This window comes from Micromys minutus, assembly GCF_963924665.1.
Source record: "Micromys minutus genome assembly, chromosome: 21".
Taxonomy (NCBI): Eukaryota; Metazoa; Chordata; class Mammalia; order Rodentia; family Muridae; genus Micromys; species Micromys minutus.
In genome coordinates, this window is record NC_137956.1 from 48,610,608 (window position 1) to 48,624,235 (window position 13,628).

Below are 13,628 nucleotides of genomic sequence, written 5' to 3' on the forward strand. Positions count from 1 at the left end.
AGACCAAGTTCACAGAGGTATGAGCTGGCAGAACTCAGGAAGAAAAAGCCCCTTTGCAAGGACTGGCTGGGAACCCGGTATTATGCTCATCGGAATACTAAAAGAGATAAGTTTTGTTGTTATCCAAGCTCCCCAATACAATTGCCTGGGAAGTGGGCGGTGTCAGGAAGAAAAGCTACACACATTACGATCGTTTAAAATAGATTCATATTCTTTTAGATGGCAATTGTTTTGGAGTCATAATTGATCCCTGTTTCTATCCTTTCAAAGTATGAGGGAGGAAATAGTGAAAGAAACAACACCTAAGCCAGAGCCCCACCATGGAATCTAAAGCTGCTGCCTTCCAAACAATAGCACTTTTTTGTATAGAGCTTGGCTCTAAGGAAGCTGCCCCTCCGGGTGTGGATGCTGTCTTTGCAAGCTGGAGGGAGCGGCTTTCATAAAAGAAGACATTTAGGATGTCTACCCTCTCAGTTCTGAGCAGGAAGAAAGCTCAGAGTGGGCTGAAGGAAATGAGCAAGAGCGTGCCCTAAGAGCTGTGGCATGCCCAGGAGAGCTGGGAATCGGAACGCAACCGAATCTAAATGGACAAAGGAAATACACAGTGGATGTTAATGGAGATTTCAATCTAAGATGAAATTTGAGTACAAGGAACATTTCAATATAATATATATTTAATTGAAATGAACCACACACATCTTAAACCAGAAATGATGTTGCAGTTCCACGCAGGAGGAGAGCTGGTCGGCAGTCTTCCTTCTTCTCCCTCCATGACGTTTGTTTCACAGAGGATTGTTAACGCAAATATTTGTTGTATTAACGGTTTGATTAAGTGTATGAATGAAACTGAAATCAGTAGAGAAAGGTTTGACATATATAGTTTGAGGGGACGGGGGGGGGGGGAGGTAGCTCAGAGGGTAAGAACGTTGGCCTGAGCAAGTACAAGGTTAGGTCATCAGCTAAGCATGGCTGTATGAATCTGTGGCTCCAACACTGAGAGGGTGACTTCCTGCAGAGCAGAGAAACAGTGAGCTCTGGCTTCAGTGAGAGACCCTGCCTCAAGGGAACATGGTGAAAAGGGGAGTACCAACCTCCTCCCCTGGCCCCCATGCACTTGTACATGCCTAGAACACACACATACATTCACACACACACACTCACTCACACAGAATGTGCCTTAAATTATGCAATTAATTTCCTGTGCTTTCTAGGTTTGCCCACAGTGGAGACACATGACTTTGACGGTTGGAATAGATTGAAAGATGGGTGTGGAGGAAGAGTTCTGGGGGAAAAAAAAAAAGAATTTCCTGGAAGGGAGTTGGGGAGGCGCACGCTCTCTGGGTCAGGGACATTTCCCCGGAGCCAAGAATAAACCATGAAGGGGCAGCTGAAGGAGGATGCCAGTGACAAGACTGGGCTGCCACCAGGTGCGACCCGACTCCTTCTGAATAAGAAACTGTGGCAGACAAGGCAGCCATATTAATATTTATTGCACAGAACTTCTCTCTCTCTCTTTCTCTCTGTTTCTGTGTTTGTGTGCGTGTGAGAGAGAGAGAGAGAGACTGTGCTATGCAGAGCGTACATGAAGCAGATTTGGCCCCTCCCAGCACATTAGCTGCTACAATTGACCACAAAATAGAGGGTTTTTTCTCCTTTCACCTTAGCTCCACCAATCATTCACTTATACAACTAGGCTACATGTGTACACAATGGTGTACTGGTTAACTAAGCTATACTGTGTACACAATGGTATACGGGTTAACTAAGTTATACTGTGTACACAGTGGTGTATGGGTTAACTAAGCTACATTGTATGGGGCTATTGTGCACCGATTAACTATGTGCTACATTGTATGGGATTCTACTTTTTAATCCATATTTGGACCTCACCATTTCATATGTATCATGTTTAGATCTGTTCTTTTAGTAGATTATAAACTGAGGCACTAGTTTGGGCTGTGAGTGGCACCTTGGGAGTGACGGGTCCTCCGTTGCTAGCTATTGATTTGACTTTTGTGGGTGTGAAGAAAATAATTCACAATTGAGCTAACCTGAAGCATAGATCACAGAATCATGCCAAAGTATTTACTATATATAGAGTTTATGGGACTTTTTACTTTTTTCTACACTTTAATGGTGTGTGTGTGTGTGTGTGTGTGTGTGTGTGTGTGTGTGTGTGTGCCAGAGTACCCTGGTATACATGTAGGGGTCAGAGAACAACTTGCAGGAGTCGACTTTCCCCTTCTGCCATGTGAGTATCACAGATCAAACTCAAGTTGCTAGGCCTGGTGACAAATACTTTTACTGGCTGGGCCACTTGCCAGTCCTCAGGGGACTTTTACATTAGAGAGTCAGAGAGATTGATGGGGGAATAAATGGGATGCTGATTTTGAGAAGATCTGTATTATTAAGAATTTCAAGTCAAAATTTTCATTATTTATTTTTAAAAACTCCAGGGAGGGTGCACTGGTGGCCTCCCCCTGTGAGTCCAGAGCTAACTGTCCATGTGACTGTAAGGATGCAATGCTGGGATGGGAGTGGGGACCAAGGGCAGCCGGAGGAAAAGTGCACATAATGGGACTGCAATGACCTCAGAGATGCACTGGTCAGACATGATGGGAGCACAGGGGGCGTTCTCCATCACTTCTCTGTGCTTCCTGGCACTCAGCAGGTAATCCATATAAATATTTCCCTTAGACCTGGGGTGAGAAGGGGTGGCCAGGGTCCCGGATGAGTCCATATGGGACGTGTGAGGGAGAGGGTGGTTTCGGGTTGGAATCTGAAGTGTCCCCGAAAGTCTCACACATTGAAGGCTTTGTCCCCAGCCTGTGGTTCTATATTAAGAGGTGGTACCCAGAGTGAGGAAGTTAGGTTATTGTGGATGTGCCCTGGAAGGGAACACTAAGACACTGGCCTCCCTCATTGCTTTCTGGTTGTCTGGAGGTGGAGGAGATGTTTTTTCTACAACATGCATGACACAAGTCCTTAACAACAGGCTCGTGCAACTGTGGACTGAAACCATAGCCAGAATAAACCCCTTCTCTCTCACACTGCCCCTGTCAGTTGCGGATAGGTCATAAGATTGGGGAACGAGGCATCGAAAGAAGCCAATGAGCAGAAACACTGGAAATTCCTGCCCACTGAGGTTACATGCATCAGGCAGAGCATCGCAGGAAAGGTGAGCCGTGCACAGTATATGTAAGTGACCCATAAAAGGACATGGCTCTCCTGTCCTAGGGCCTTTGGGTTTCCACCTCTTTGACCCACTTCTCTTCTTGATAAGCTGCCCCTGTTTCTACCCACTATCATGTATGTGGTTGGATTCTTTGTCCTGAGACACCAGAGCCTAGAAATCCCAGCAGGTACCCCCTGTGTTTTATAACATGTCCCAGTAGCAGGAAACCGAACAACACAAGTAAGAATGTCTCCCAGAATCCCCTAGAGGAATGTCCCCAGAAAAGCTCCTGCCGCCTACCAGGAGCCACTCTGTTAACCACAGCTCACAAAATGAGACCGGAAGGGGCAGCTGGAGGGAAATTGTCTGACTACAGGCCATCAAGTGTATCTTACTTCCCAGGTCCTGACCTGGGCTGACAGCAGGAGAGGTGGCCATGGGTTTCAGGCAGCAGGAGTCACTTTCAGGAAGATTAGGACAAGAAGCTTCCTGAAGCTAGTTCTTCCCCTGGGAGCTACGTCCTGAACTAAGCCCAAAGCAACCTCAGTGGTCAGCTACAGAGAGGGAGAGGACAGTGGCCCTGATCAGATCGTATGAAGGTAGGTTATGGTGAAAGCCCACGTGCCCACCTTCACCTAAGCTCCCACTGCAGCTCCAGATACACTCAATTCTCTGGCTGGCATCTATTCGCTTGTTTGTCCGTTTGCTCGTAGGTAGAGTCTGAGATTGGCCTCAAACTCTCTATGTAGCAGAGACTGGCCTGGAATTCCTGAGCCCTCCGCAGGCCCACACTCTTGTGCCTGGCACTCAGCATCCTGAGAAGACATTGCCTCCACTGAGTAAGGCTTAGGCAGACACAGTGATGTACTTTGTCCAGAAGAGGGCCAGGTGAGATGCTGACTATGCCTGTGCTCTGAGCACATGGGAAGTTCTTGGGGAATCTTCTCAGGTACCTGACTCATGGCTCCCCCTGAAGTTGCACCCCAGGCTGTTTTGCAGTATCTCCTGACTTCTTGACAATTAAGGCACGGAGCCCTCCTTCCAGGGCTGAGTCCAGGAGCTCCTCGAGGAACCAGGGCTGCCCTTCTCTCTTCTTTGTACCCCACCCAACCCTTCAAAGTCTAGCAAAAGTGCACCAAGTGCACTAAATATTTGATACATCTTCACAGTGTTCAATACTCAGGGCTATTTGCTTATGACGCTTGGCTACCTCACAGATCAATCTCATTATCGCCTTCGATTTTATATGATTAGAGCCTTAGAGGAATGAGGAGTGGGGCCAAGGCCACCCACTAACTGTCTGCCTCCGTGTCTGCCCAGAGAGAGCCACACCCTGGAGCCACCGAGCACCCACAGACCAGCACAACCAGCTCCAGCTCAGCCGGTCTGTTTCTGGTCTTGAATCCAACTTCAACCCCGTGATTTCATTCTGAGAATAGATTTATACAGAAGGAGATTTTGGATCCCCCTTCAAGGTGTGTGACATGATGTGTGTCAGTTCAGAAGTACCCACAACGCCTTGAGGGAGAAGCTGAGAGGCTCAACAAACACTCAGGTGTCCTTTCTCTCAGACGACCCCCAAGCCACACTGCTTTCAGGCCTCACGCGCATCCCTTTCCGCCGTCGTCACTTTCTGTTCTACCAGAGCTGAACCCTCACATCGGCATCCCAGGCTGCAAGAAAGAGAGATGAGGAAAGCAAGACTTTAAGGTGCACAGACTAATGAATTTGTCTCATTTGAATTTTTAAACTGGGGATGCACGCCAAATATGTTTTGGTGGTCAGAGGTCAGAGGTTGATTTTCTCCTTTTACTGGGTGGGTCCTGGGATTGAACTCACTTGGCTTGGTGGCAAGTGCTATCTTGCTTGGCCATTGCTTGTTCTTTTAAAAGACTTCACGGAGCCTTATCTGGTGATGTCTATTTATGCTTTATAGCTGAAGCTTGTCGCATAAAAGTCTAAACTCAAGGCAGAATAGAAAGTAAAAAATAAGGTTGTTTCAATGCCTCCAATAAAATCAGGTTCGTGTTATTGTGTGTATATGTGTGTATGTGTGTGAGTGTATACGTGAGTGCAAGTGTGTTTATGTGTGAGTGTGTGTGAATGTGTATGTGTGTATATGTGAGTGTGTGCATGTGAGTACATACATGTGATGGTGTGTATGTGTGAGTGTGTGTATGTGTGTGTGTATGTGAGTGCATGTGTGAGTATGTGTTTATGTGTATGTATGCACAGGTACATGGGAATTCTATGCCACACATGTAGAGGTCCAAGAGCAAAACCCAAATGTCAGTCCTTGACTTTTGCCTTGTCTGAGCCCGGGTTCTTCTTCGTTGTTGGTTTCTGTGCTTCGTCATAAGCTTCCGGATCCCTGAGACCACAGGCACACGCCACCCTGTCTCACTTTGACATAGATTCTGGAGGTTGAAGTCAAGTCCTCCTGCTCAAGAGTCAGGCGCTTTGCCCACTGACCCATCTCTCCAGCTCCAGGAGTCTTTTAAGAGGTACAGGAAGGAAACTGTCTCAGTTGGAGTTTGCACTACTGCAGTAAAACACCATGGCCAAAAGCAAGATGGGGAGGAAAGGTGTATTTTTGCTTTACTGTACCGCATCAGTCCATCATCCAGGAGAGTCAGGACAGGAACCTGGGGGTGGGAACTAAAGCAGAGACCATGGAGGGGTGCTGCTTCACCGGCTTGCTCATCTGATTTCTTACAGCACCCAGGACCACCAGCCCAGGGATGGTACAACCCACAGTATGCTCGACCCTCAAACATTAATCAGTAGTCTTTTCTGAAGAGAAATAGAGGAGAGGCAGTGGATTTAGAGGAAGGAAGGAACTGAGGAAAGAAGGAGGAGGGAGGCTGTGGTAGGGATGTGTTGTGTGGAAGAATAAAATTTCTAAAGTTAAGAAAAAAGAAAACATTCCACAGACTTGCCTCCAGCCTTACCCAATGGAGACATTGTCTTAATTGTGGCTCAGTCTTCTCAGATAACTCCAGTATGAGCCAAATTGACAAAAGCCAGACAACAGGATAGGAGAGACTATGGAGTCTGATTCCCTGCCACCATTCATAGCTTTGCTCACGAGTGTCGGGCTTGTTCTTTGGAGCATTTCACAGAGACTAAGCTGTAGTCCCTTCTGCCATAGGAGACCTAGAGGGCTGCCAGTCTCTGCTTTTAGGCCTTTCTCCCACAGCAGCTGATGTGTTTATAAAAAGATAAGGGGGAGGGAGATATGTTCTATGGAGGTGTGGTGAGGTAAGGAGAAAGGGGGTGCCTATACTGAGGCATCCCTTCCTCCTGAGGGACCAGCCAACCACATGACAGTACAGAATAGAGTTTATTCATGGGGAAGGGAGTTAAGAGGGTAGTAGAGACAGACAGACAGACAGAGAATAGGTCAGCCATGAGCACGTGGAGAGGGGAGAAAGGAATGGGGAGAGAGGGAGAGCAAGAAGGGAAGAACAAGAATAAGAAAGAGAGAACAAGAGAGAGGGAGGGACCCCCTTTTATAGTGCATCAGCCATACCTGGCTGTTGTCAGGTAACTGTGGGACAGAACTTAGACAAAATGCTAACAACAGCCTTCCAGCAAAGCCAAGGTGGTACAGGAGAATAAACTTTGGCAGTGCCCGGACTTTCTGTCCCCAGGTCACCAAGCCTGCATTGATTATGTTTATCATAGTTGGTGTTGCTGTCACAGTCAGGTCAAAAGATAAAAACCTATTTCCTCACTGCTGGAAGTTCACAGTTGGATGTGAACCCCTGTGGGGGCACTAAAAAAAAAAAAAAAAAGGCAAAGGGCAGAGAATAGCTCAGCCAGTGGGTACCAGTTTGGAATGAGTTTGAGTCCCCAGCACATACAAAAGTAATCAGACATGGTGTATGCTATGAGCTGTGATACACACACACACACACACACACACACACACACACACAGAGAGAGAGAGAGAGAGAGAGAGAGAGAGAGATGCAGGGTCACAATCATCCCTCTGTATCTCTGTGTCTGTCTGTCTGTCTCTCATGTTTCATTTTTTTGTTTGTTTTCTTTTGTTGTTGTTGTTGTTGTTTTTATGAAGGCAGGGTCTCTCAGTATAACAGGCCTGGCTGTCTGGAAACTTGCTCAATAGACCAAGCTGGCCTTGAACTGGAAAAGGTCGGATTGCTTCAGTCCCCTAAGTGCTGGATTAAGGATGTGAACGCCATTGTCCGCGTTCTGCCTCTGTAACATTGTTGCACTGTTGCCAAACGTCAACCCGAGTTTGGAAGGGTCAGGGCTGTGAGCCACACCAGTATGATCCTCTAAGGATCTTGCCACCCCATGGGGTCCTTGCACCTTTGGGCAGCTGCAGTCTCAGACAGCTGTGGCAATGCTGTCCCTCTGACACCACAGCAGTAAGGCATCAGACTGCGTTTGCATTTTCTCAAGCTCCTGGGAGACTCCAGCATGCAGGGAAGCCTGAGAAGAGCTTACCTGAGGGCTGTGGAGCCCACGGCGGTTATGAAAAAGATAAAGAGGAAAAGGGATATACCCGGATTAGGTAGGAGGTAGGTAAAGTTGACAAAGCAGCTATTCCCAGGTATCTGTGCAGTGATATAAAGATTGCTTTCCAGATCCTCGGAGCTCAAGCGAGGTAGAATGATCCCCCTTTGCACCTCAGTAATTGGCAGGTTTGTGGACTTGGGGGCTGCAAGAAGGGCAAGCCATTGGGCTGGTACCACGGCCATCCGTGCCAGGTTTTTGGGTTGGGTTCCACACACACCCGGCCTGTCCCTGCTGCTAGCTAGATACTTGGAGACAGTGAGGGACCCTGAGGGCTTTGACAGCCCCACACCCTCCTTACAGCTTCCCCCTCCGGCCTGGGGATAAGGCTAGGCCAAGTTCCGTTCTCCACCCACAGGAACATTCTTGAGTAAAGAAATCCTCAGAATGTACTGACTGACCCTCTAAAAAGCCCCAGGTGGAGTTCAAATGTGTGTCATATGCTTGCAAGCCAATAGGTTCAAAGGTCAACATGCTTAACCAACAAGTATAAACTGTAACCTTGCTGATGTAACCTGTACCCCTAAAAAGTATAAAAACTGCTTGTTATAGCCATTTGGGGTCACCTTCCAGTCACTCACCACAAGGGGTTGATTGAGGGGTGACCCCTGCCTTCTGATTGCTTACTTCTCTGTATGTTTGGCGTGCATGTGCATATGTGCACTGTGTGTACAAGGTACCATGGGGGCTAGAAATGGGTATCAGATTCCTCCAGAACTCACAGACAGTTGTGAGATATCGTGTAGGTGCTGGGAACTGAACCCGGGGCCTCTGGAAGAACAGCCAGTGCTCTCCAGCCCCTTTCTTATTAAAACCTAAACCTCCCTCATATCAAGAACCCAAAGATGGAGTTGGAGGTTACCTGACCTCATTATTTATTGATTTTTCCCCCACTGTAGAACACTGAAGAACTCTGCCTCTCTCTGTGACTTTAATCAGCCTGTCAAGAATGGTGGCTGAGGCTGGCCTGTTGGGCCACCAGGGCCCAGGCTCTGACACTAGAAGACCTGGTCACAATTTTGCTGAACTTCCTGCTATAGAAGATTCATTCATTTAAAAAAAATAAGAAAGAAAGAAAATCCTTTAAAACCATTTGATACTTGGAGCTAAATAAAACTACGCTCCAGCTCCAAGTGAACTCATAATGGAGTCTAATTTTAAAAAGAAGCCAATTAATAGCTTTGTAAATATAAAAGGAAAGATCTCTTCCCCCTCAACTTCTTGACCAGAAGGCCCCAGAAGTTAGTGCTGCAAAAAATGTCAGATTTTGCTCTAAAGAATGGCAGGATGTCTGGGAGGAAATGACAGGAAATGACTCACGGAGGGCACCGGGAGACTGCTTGGCTTCACAAAGGGGCCCCCTGTGTAGTAATGCCTGGCTGCTGGCATCAGGCAAAGGCGGGAGGAATGTGTCCCGCCTACAGGAGGGGACATTGCCATCTTCTCCTGGCAGGGCTGCTCCATTGGGGGTTGGGGGGTGGAGGGCTGGCGGTGTGTTGGCTGGCGGTGTGTTGGCTGGCAGAACCAGAACGGCACCTCAGGATTTGGTGCTTCTATTATTTACAAGACAGAATAGCTGACCTCTTGGGGGCGAGGGGTTCTCTTGGCTCCAGTTTGAAGGCCCAATCCAACAAAGTAAGGCAAGGGTGGCAGCAAAAGCTGGAGGAGGCAGTGGGTCACATGACACCCATAGTCAGGAGGCAGAGAGCCTGTTCTCAGCCACGTTCTCCTTTGTAGTCAAATCCAGGAACCCAGCCCAGGAGGTGGTGCCCACCACAATTAACTCGAGACTCCCCAGCTCAATTAAACTAATCAAGATAATCCGTGAGGGGGAGGGCTGGGGGTGGGGCTGGAGTGATGGCTGGGAAGTTACTGCTCTTTCTGAGGACCTGAGTTCTGTTCTCAGCAGGGTCCATAACCATTCATAACCCTCGCCCTGAGGGATTCACGCCCTCTTCTGACCTCCACAGGCTCCAGCACGCACGTGGCACACCGACGTGCCACATACGTGTAACATTAATGAGTAATATTTTAAGAGGTAACCCCTCACAGATGTACCCAGAGGCTGTCTTCTCAGTGACTCTAGATCCTGTCAAGCTGTTTACTTCAACCACCACAGTGTCTCTTACATGTAATGGTCAGTCAGAAGACAGTGGCACTGGTCAGGGGACAACATGTCACCCCCGTGATGTTCTTTTAGGCTCCTGTGTAGGTTCCCTGTGATGGGTTAGGTGAGTTTGTTGCAGAGAAGACCCTGCAAAGACAATTTCCTCCCTGATTTCTTATGAACTAACTCAGGTCTGAATCATACGTGGTTGTGTATGAAGTCTAGAGATCAACTGTAGGAGTTGTTCCTCAGACACCACCTACCTTAGTTTTTTAACAGTCTCTCTCATTGGGCTGGAGCCCTCCAAGTAAGCTCAGCTGACCAGTCACTGGCCCCTAGGGACCCACCTGTCCCTGCCCACCCGGCACTAAAATTGGGGGTCCGTGTCACTCCAGCTTGCTCGTTAGGTTTTGTTGCTGTCGTTTTTGTTGTTATTTTCACATGAGTTCTTGATATCAAACTCAGGGCCGGGGCCTCACTCTCCCATGGCAAACCCTTTGCACACTGAGGACCTCCCCAGCCCAGCCTTAATCTTAGTCCGAAATCTCACTTTCTCCCTGGCCTCCCTGGACTTCCCTCTTCTGGTTCCCTCCTCGGTCCTGGGGCTGCTGCCTGTGTGAGGCAGTGGCTCTTTCCAGACCTAGGTATTTCAGGGATGGATGAGAAGAGACTCAGTCACCACTGAGGCACCAAGAGAGCAGTGATGGTTGACAGCTTCAGCCTCCCTCTATGCTTGCTGGTGGTATTATTTTTGAGAAGTTCCAGAAAGTTGGGCAGGTGGGGCCAAGAAGGTAGAGGCGGGTCACCAGGGGCTGCCCTTGAAGGTGACATCAGCCCCTGGTTCTCATCTTCCTCTCTCCCTCCTGCCTGTAGTAAACAGCTGTCCCCACCACCACACATCCCAGCAGCCACAGTGTTCCACCCAAATAAAACGGAGCCAAACAACCGTGGCCCGAATCTTCTTGGACTTGCGAGCCCTGATAACTCCTTCCTCCCTTGAGCCGTCTGTACCAATTATTTCGATCAGAGAAACAAAAGCTAAATGACCCAACTGAGTTCCTTCCATGAAGGCTGCAGCCCCGTGCTGTGTTAGCAAGCAGGATCCTCCTCGGGTGATCCACAAAACAAAATTTGACTACACAGGTATCCACACAGCTCTGGTTAGACGTCCACAGCTGCGTAAGGAAGTGCCCAGTGTTCAGCAGCTGAAAACAATAAAGGCTTATGACCGCTCGAAGCCTCTGAGAGGTGAGGATCTGAGAACGTCTTGGCCACGGGCCGTGGCTCAGGGCATCTCCCAAGACTGTAGTCAGGCTGATTGTAGAGACATCAGGCAAGCATCAAAAGACTGCAGGTCTTTCTCCAGTTATTCAAGGAACTGTTAGCAAGCTGCCATTACTTGCTGCTCAGGATCAGATGTGTCTGTGTTTAGGCTTGGGGCTCTCTGTAGAGCTGTTCATAGCCTGGTGACCTGAGCCAAGAGAAAGCCAGCCAGCAGGTATCCAAGGCAGAAGCCACAGTCTTTCTGTACATGTGTCTGTGCACATACGTGGGGCATGTGTGTGAATGAGCAGGCCTACATACATGTGTATGCACGCTCTTCAGAGGCCAATAAAACAAAACCTTTGAATGTTGTGCTATGGTTTTTTTCACTCACTAGTTCATTCATTCATTCATTTGTTTGTTTGTTTTGTTTTTGAGACTAGCCTAGAACTGGCCAAGTAGTCTAAGCCAGCTAACCAGAGCTGCCTCCCGGTTCTGCAGCTTGAAGGAACACGGCTGCCACTGAACACAGAAGCACAGCCAGCCGTGGGGAAGAGGCATTGGGAAGCACCTGACCACAGTGGGTTCCTGCTGGGCCTCCTGCTGCCTAGACCCAACGGGAAATCAGGCAGCAAGCAGGGCGAGCAAGGTGATACGATCTGAACAGGACTCTCTACAGACAGACATGAAGAGGGACAGGGGTGGGTCTGAGATGAGGGTGCAGTGGTTGGTGGCCTCTGAGCCTAAGTGTTCTCTCCTGACACATCCATGTTCAACAGAACTTGGGATCCCACAACAGAAGGTTCACCTGGCCATACCCTCATCAGCCTCCTGTCTCCCCTTTGGCTTCAAGGACCCTAGCAGCCTGTCTGTGACCAGTGCCCATAAAGCAGGTTCTTTTTTCCTGACTCAGAAAAGTCACCCATTTAGATTTGAGATGGGTCTTTCCAGATCACCGTGTGTTACCTGTGGGCCAGCATGTTCCCTGCTCCACCTTCACGTGACTGTGTGCCTGTTCAAGTATGTGCCTGTGTTTGTATGTGCCTGTGCTTGTGTGTGGCTCTTCATTCCTGTACATATATGTGCCTGTGCATGTGTGTGCCTGTGTTTGTGTGTGCCTGTGCATGTGTGTGTTTCTGTGCTTGTGTGTTTCTGTGCATGTGTGTGCCTGTGCTTGTGTGTTCCTATGCATGTGTGTGCCTGTGCATGTGTGTGGCTGTGCTTCTGTGTTCCTGTGCTTGTGTGTACCTGTTCTTGTATGTGCCTTCACACGTGTGTACCTTTATGTGTGTGTGCCTGTACATGTGTGTGCCTGTACATGTGTGTGCCTGTGCTTGTGTGTTTTTGTGCTTGTGTGTGCCTGTACATGTGTGTGGCTGTGCTTGTGTGTTTTTGTGCTTGTGTGTACCTGCACACATGTGTACTTTTATATGTGTGTGCCTGTGCACATGTGTGTCCTTGTGCACATGTGTGCCTGTGAAGTACAGGTCAAAGATTGATGTCAGGTGCCATCCTTCATGGCTCTTCTACCTTGTTCATTCACACAGGGTCTCGCAATCAAACCCGTAGCTTGCTCATGCAGCTAGTCTGGGTTTCTAGTTTACTCTGTTAATCCAATCCCCACCTTCTGAGGCTGGCATTGCTGGGAGGCTGCCACACTCACCAGGCATTTACATGGCTTCGGGAGATCGAACTCAGTTCTTCATGCTGGCTTGGCTCTTTCATTTTGGGGTTTAACATACTTTTTAGGGTACTAGGGGCCTATGGTGGGGTACTTTCTCATGTCCTCAGACTGATCTTTTTTTCACAACCCAGAATAACTATAAAATAAATGTAGTCAGCAACTGAAGCTTCTAGAGACTGAGTGAGAGTTGCCTCGGGAAGAGAAAAGGAGTGGATAGGAAACTCCAGGGAATGAAGAGATGCAGGACAGAAACTGCCAACCATGTGAATGGGGAAGCCATTCCTGGGCCCTGCCTGAGCACGTGAGGCCAGCATGGAACACCTGAAGCTGCTAAAGAAAGGTCTATGCTTGGAGGTGAAGTCAGATACGACCCTGAAAAAAATGGCCACATCTCTGTCACTTGTTCTTAATTTTGCATAATCCTTTGCATGCTGGTTAGAGCAGGTTTATTCTCCAAATGGCCAGAGTCCTCCCAGGATGTCTTTTTTTAGCCCCTGTGGTCGATGGTGCTTTTGCCTTCTACATTCCCCTCACAGACTTGGTGTGTCCAGAGACAGAGCTTGTGAAGATGAACAGATGAAGCCCAAGAATATCAACCACAATCAATGCTTGCGATTTTTACAAATGTCGAACCAGGCCCAGAAAGGGGATGTTCTTACTCAAGGTTTTACAGTAGATTGACAGGAAGAAAGAGATCTACCTGGCCTGCCTCTTAGAGAAAGGCAGGGAAGTCAGTAGAAGTCTGGGAGAGATGCTCACTGCAGGCCCCGGTAGCTCAGAGAGGAGCTAGAGCACTGATGAGCATGCTTAAGTGTAATGGACTCTCAGGCATTAAACTTTTACCAGAATGAGCT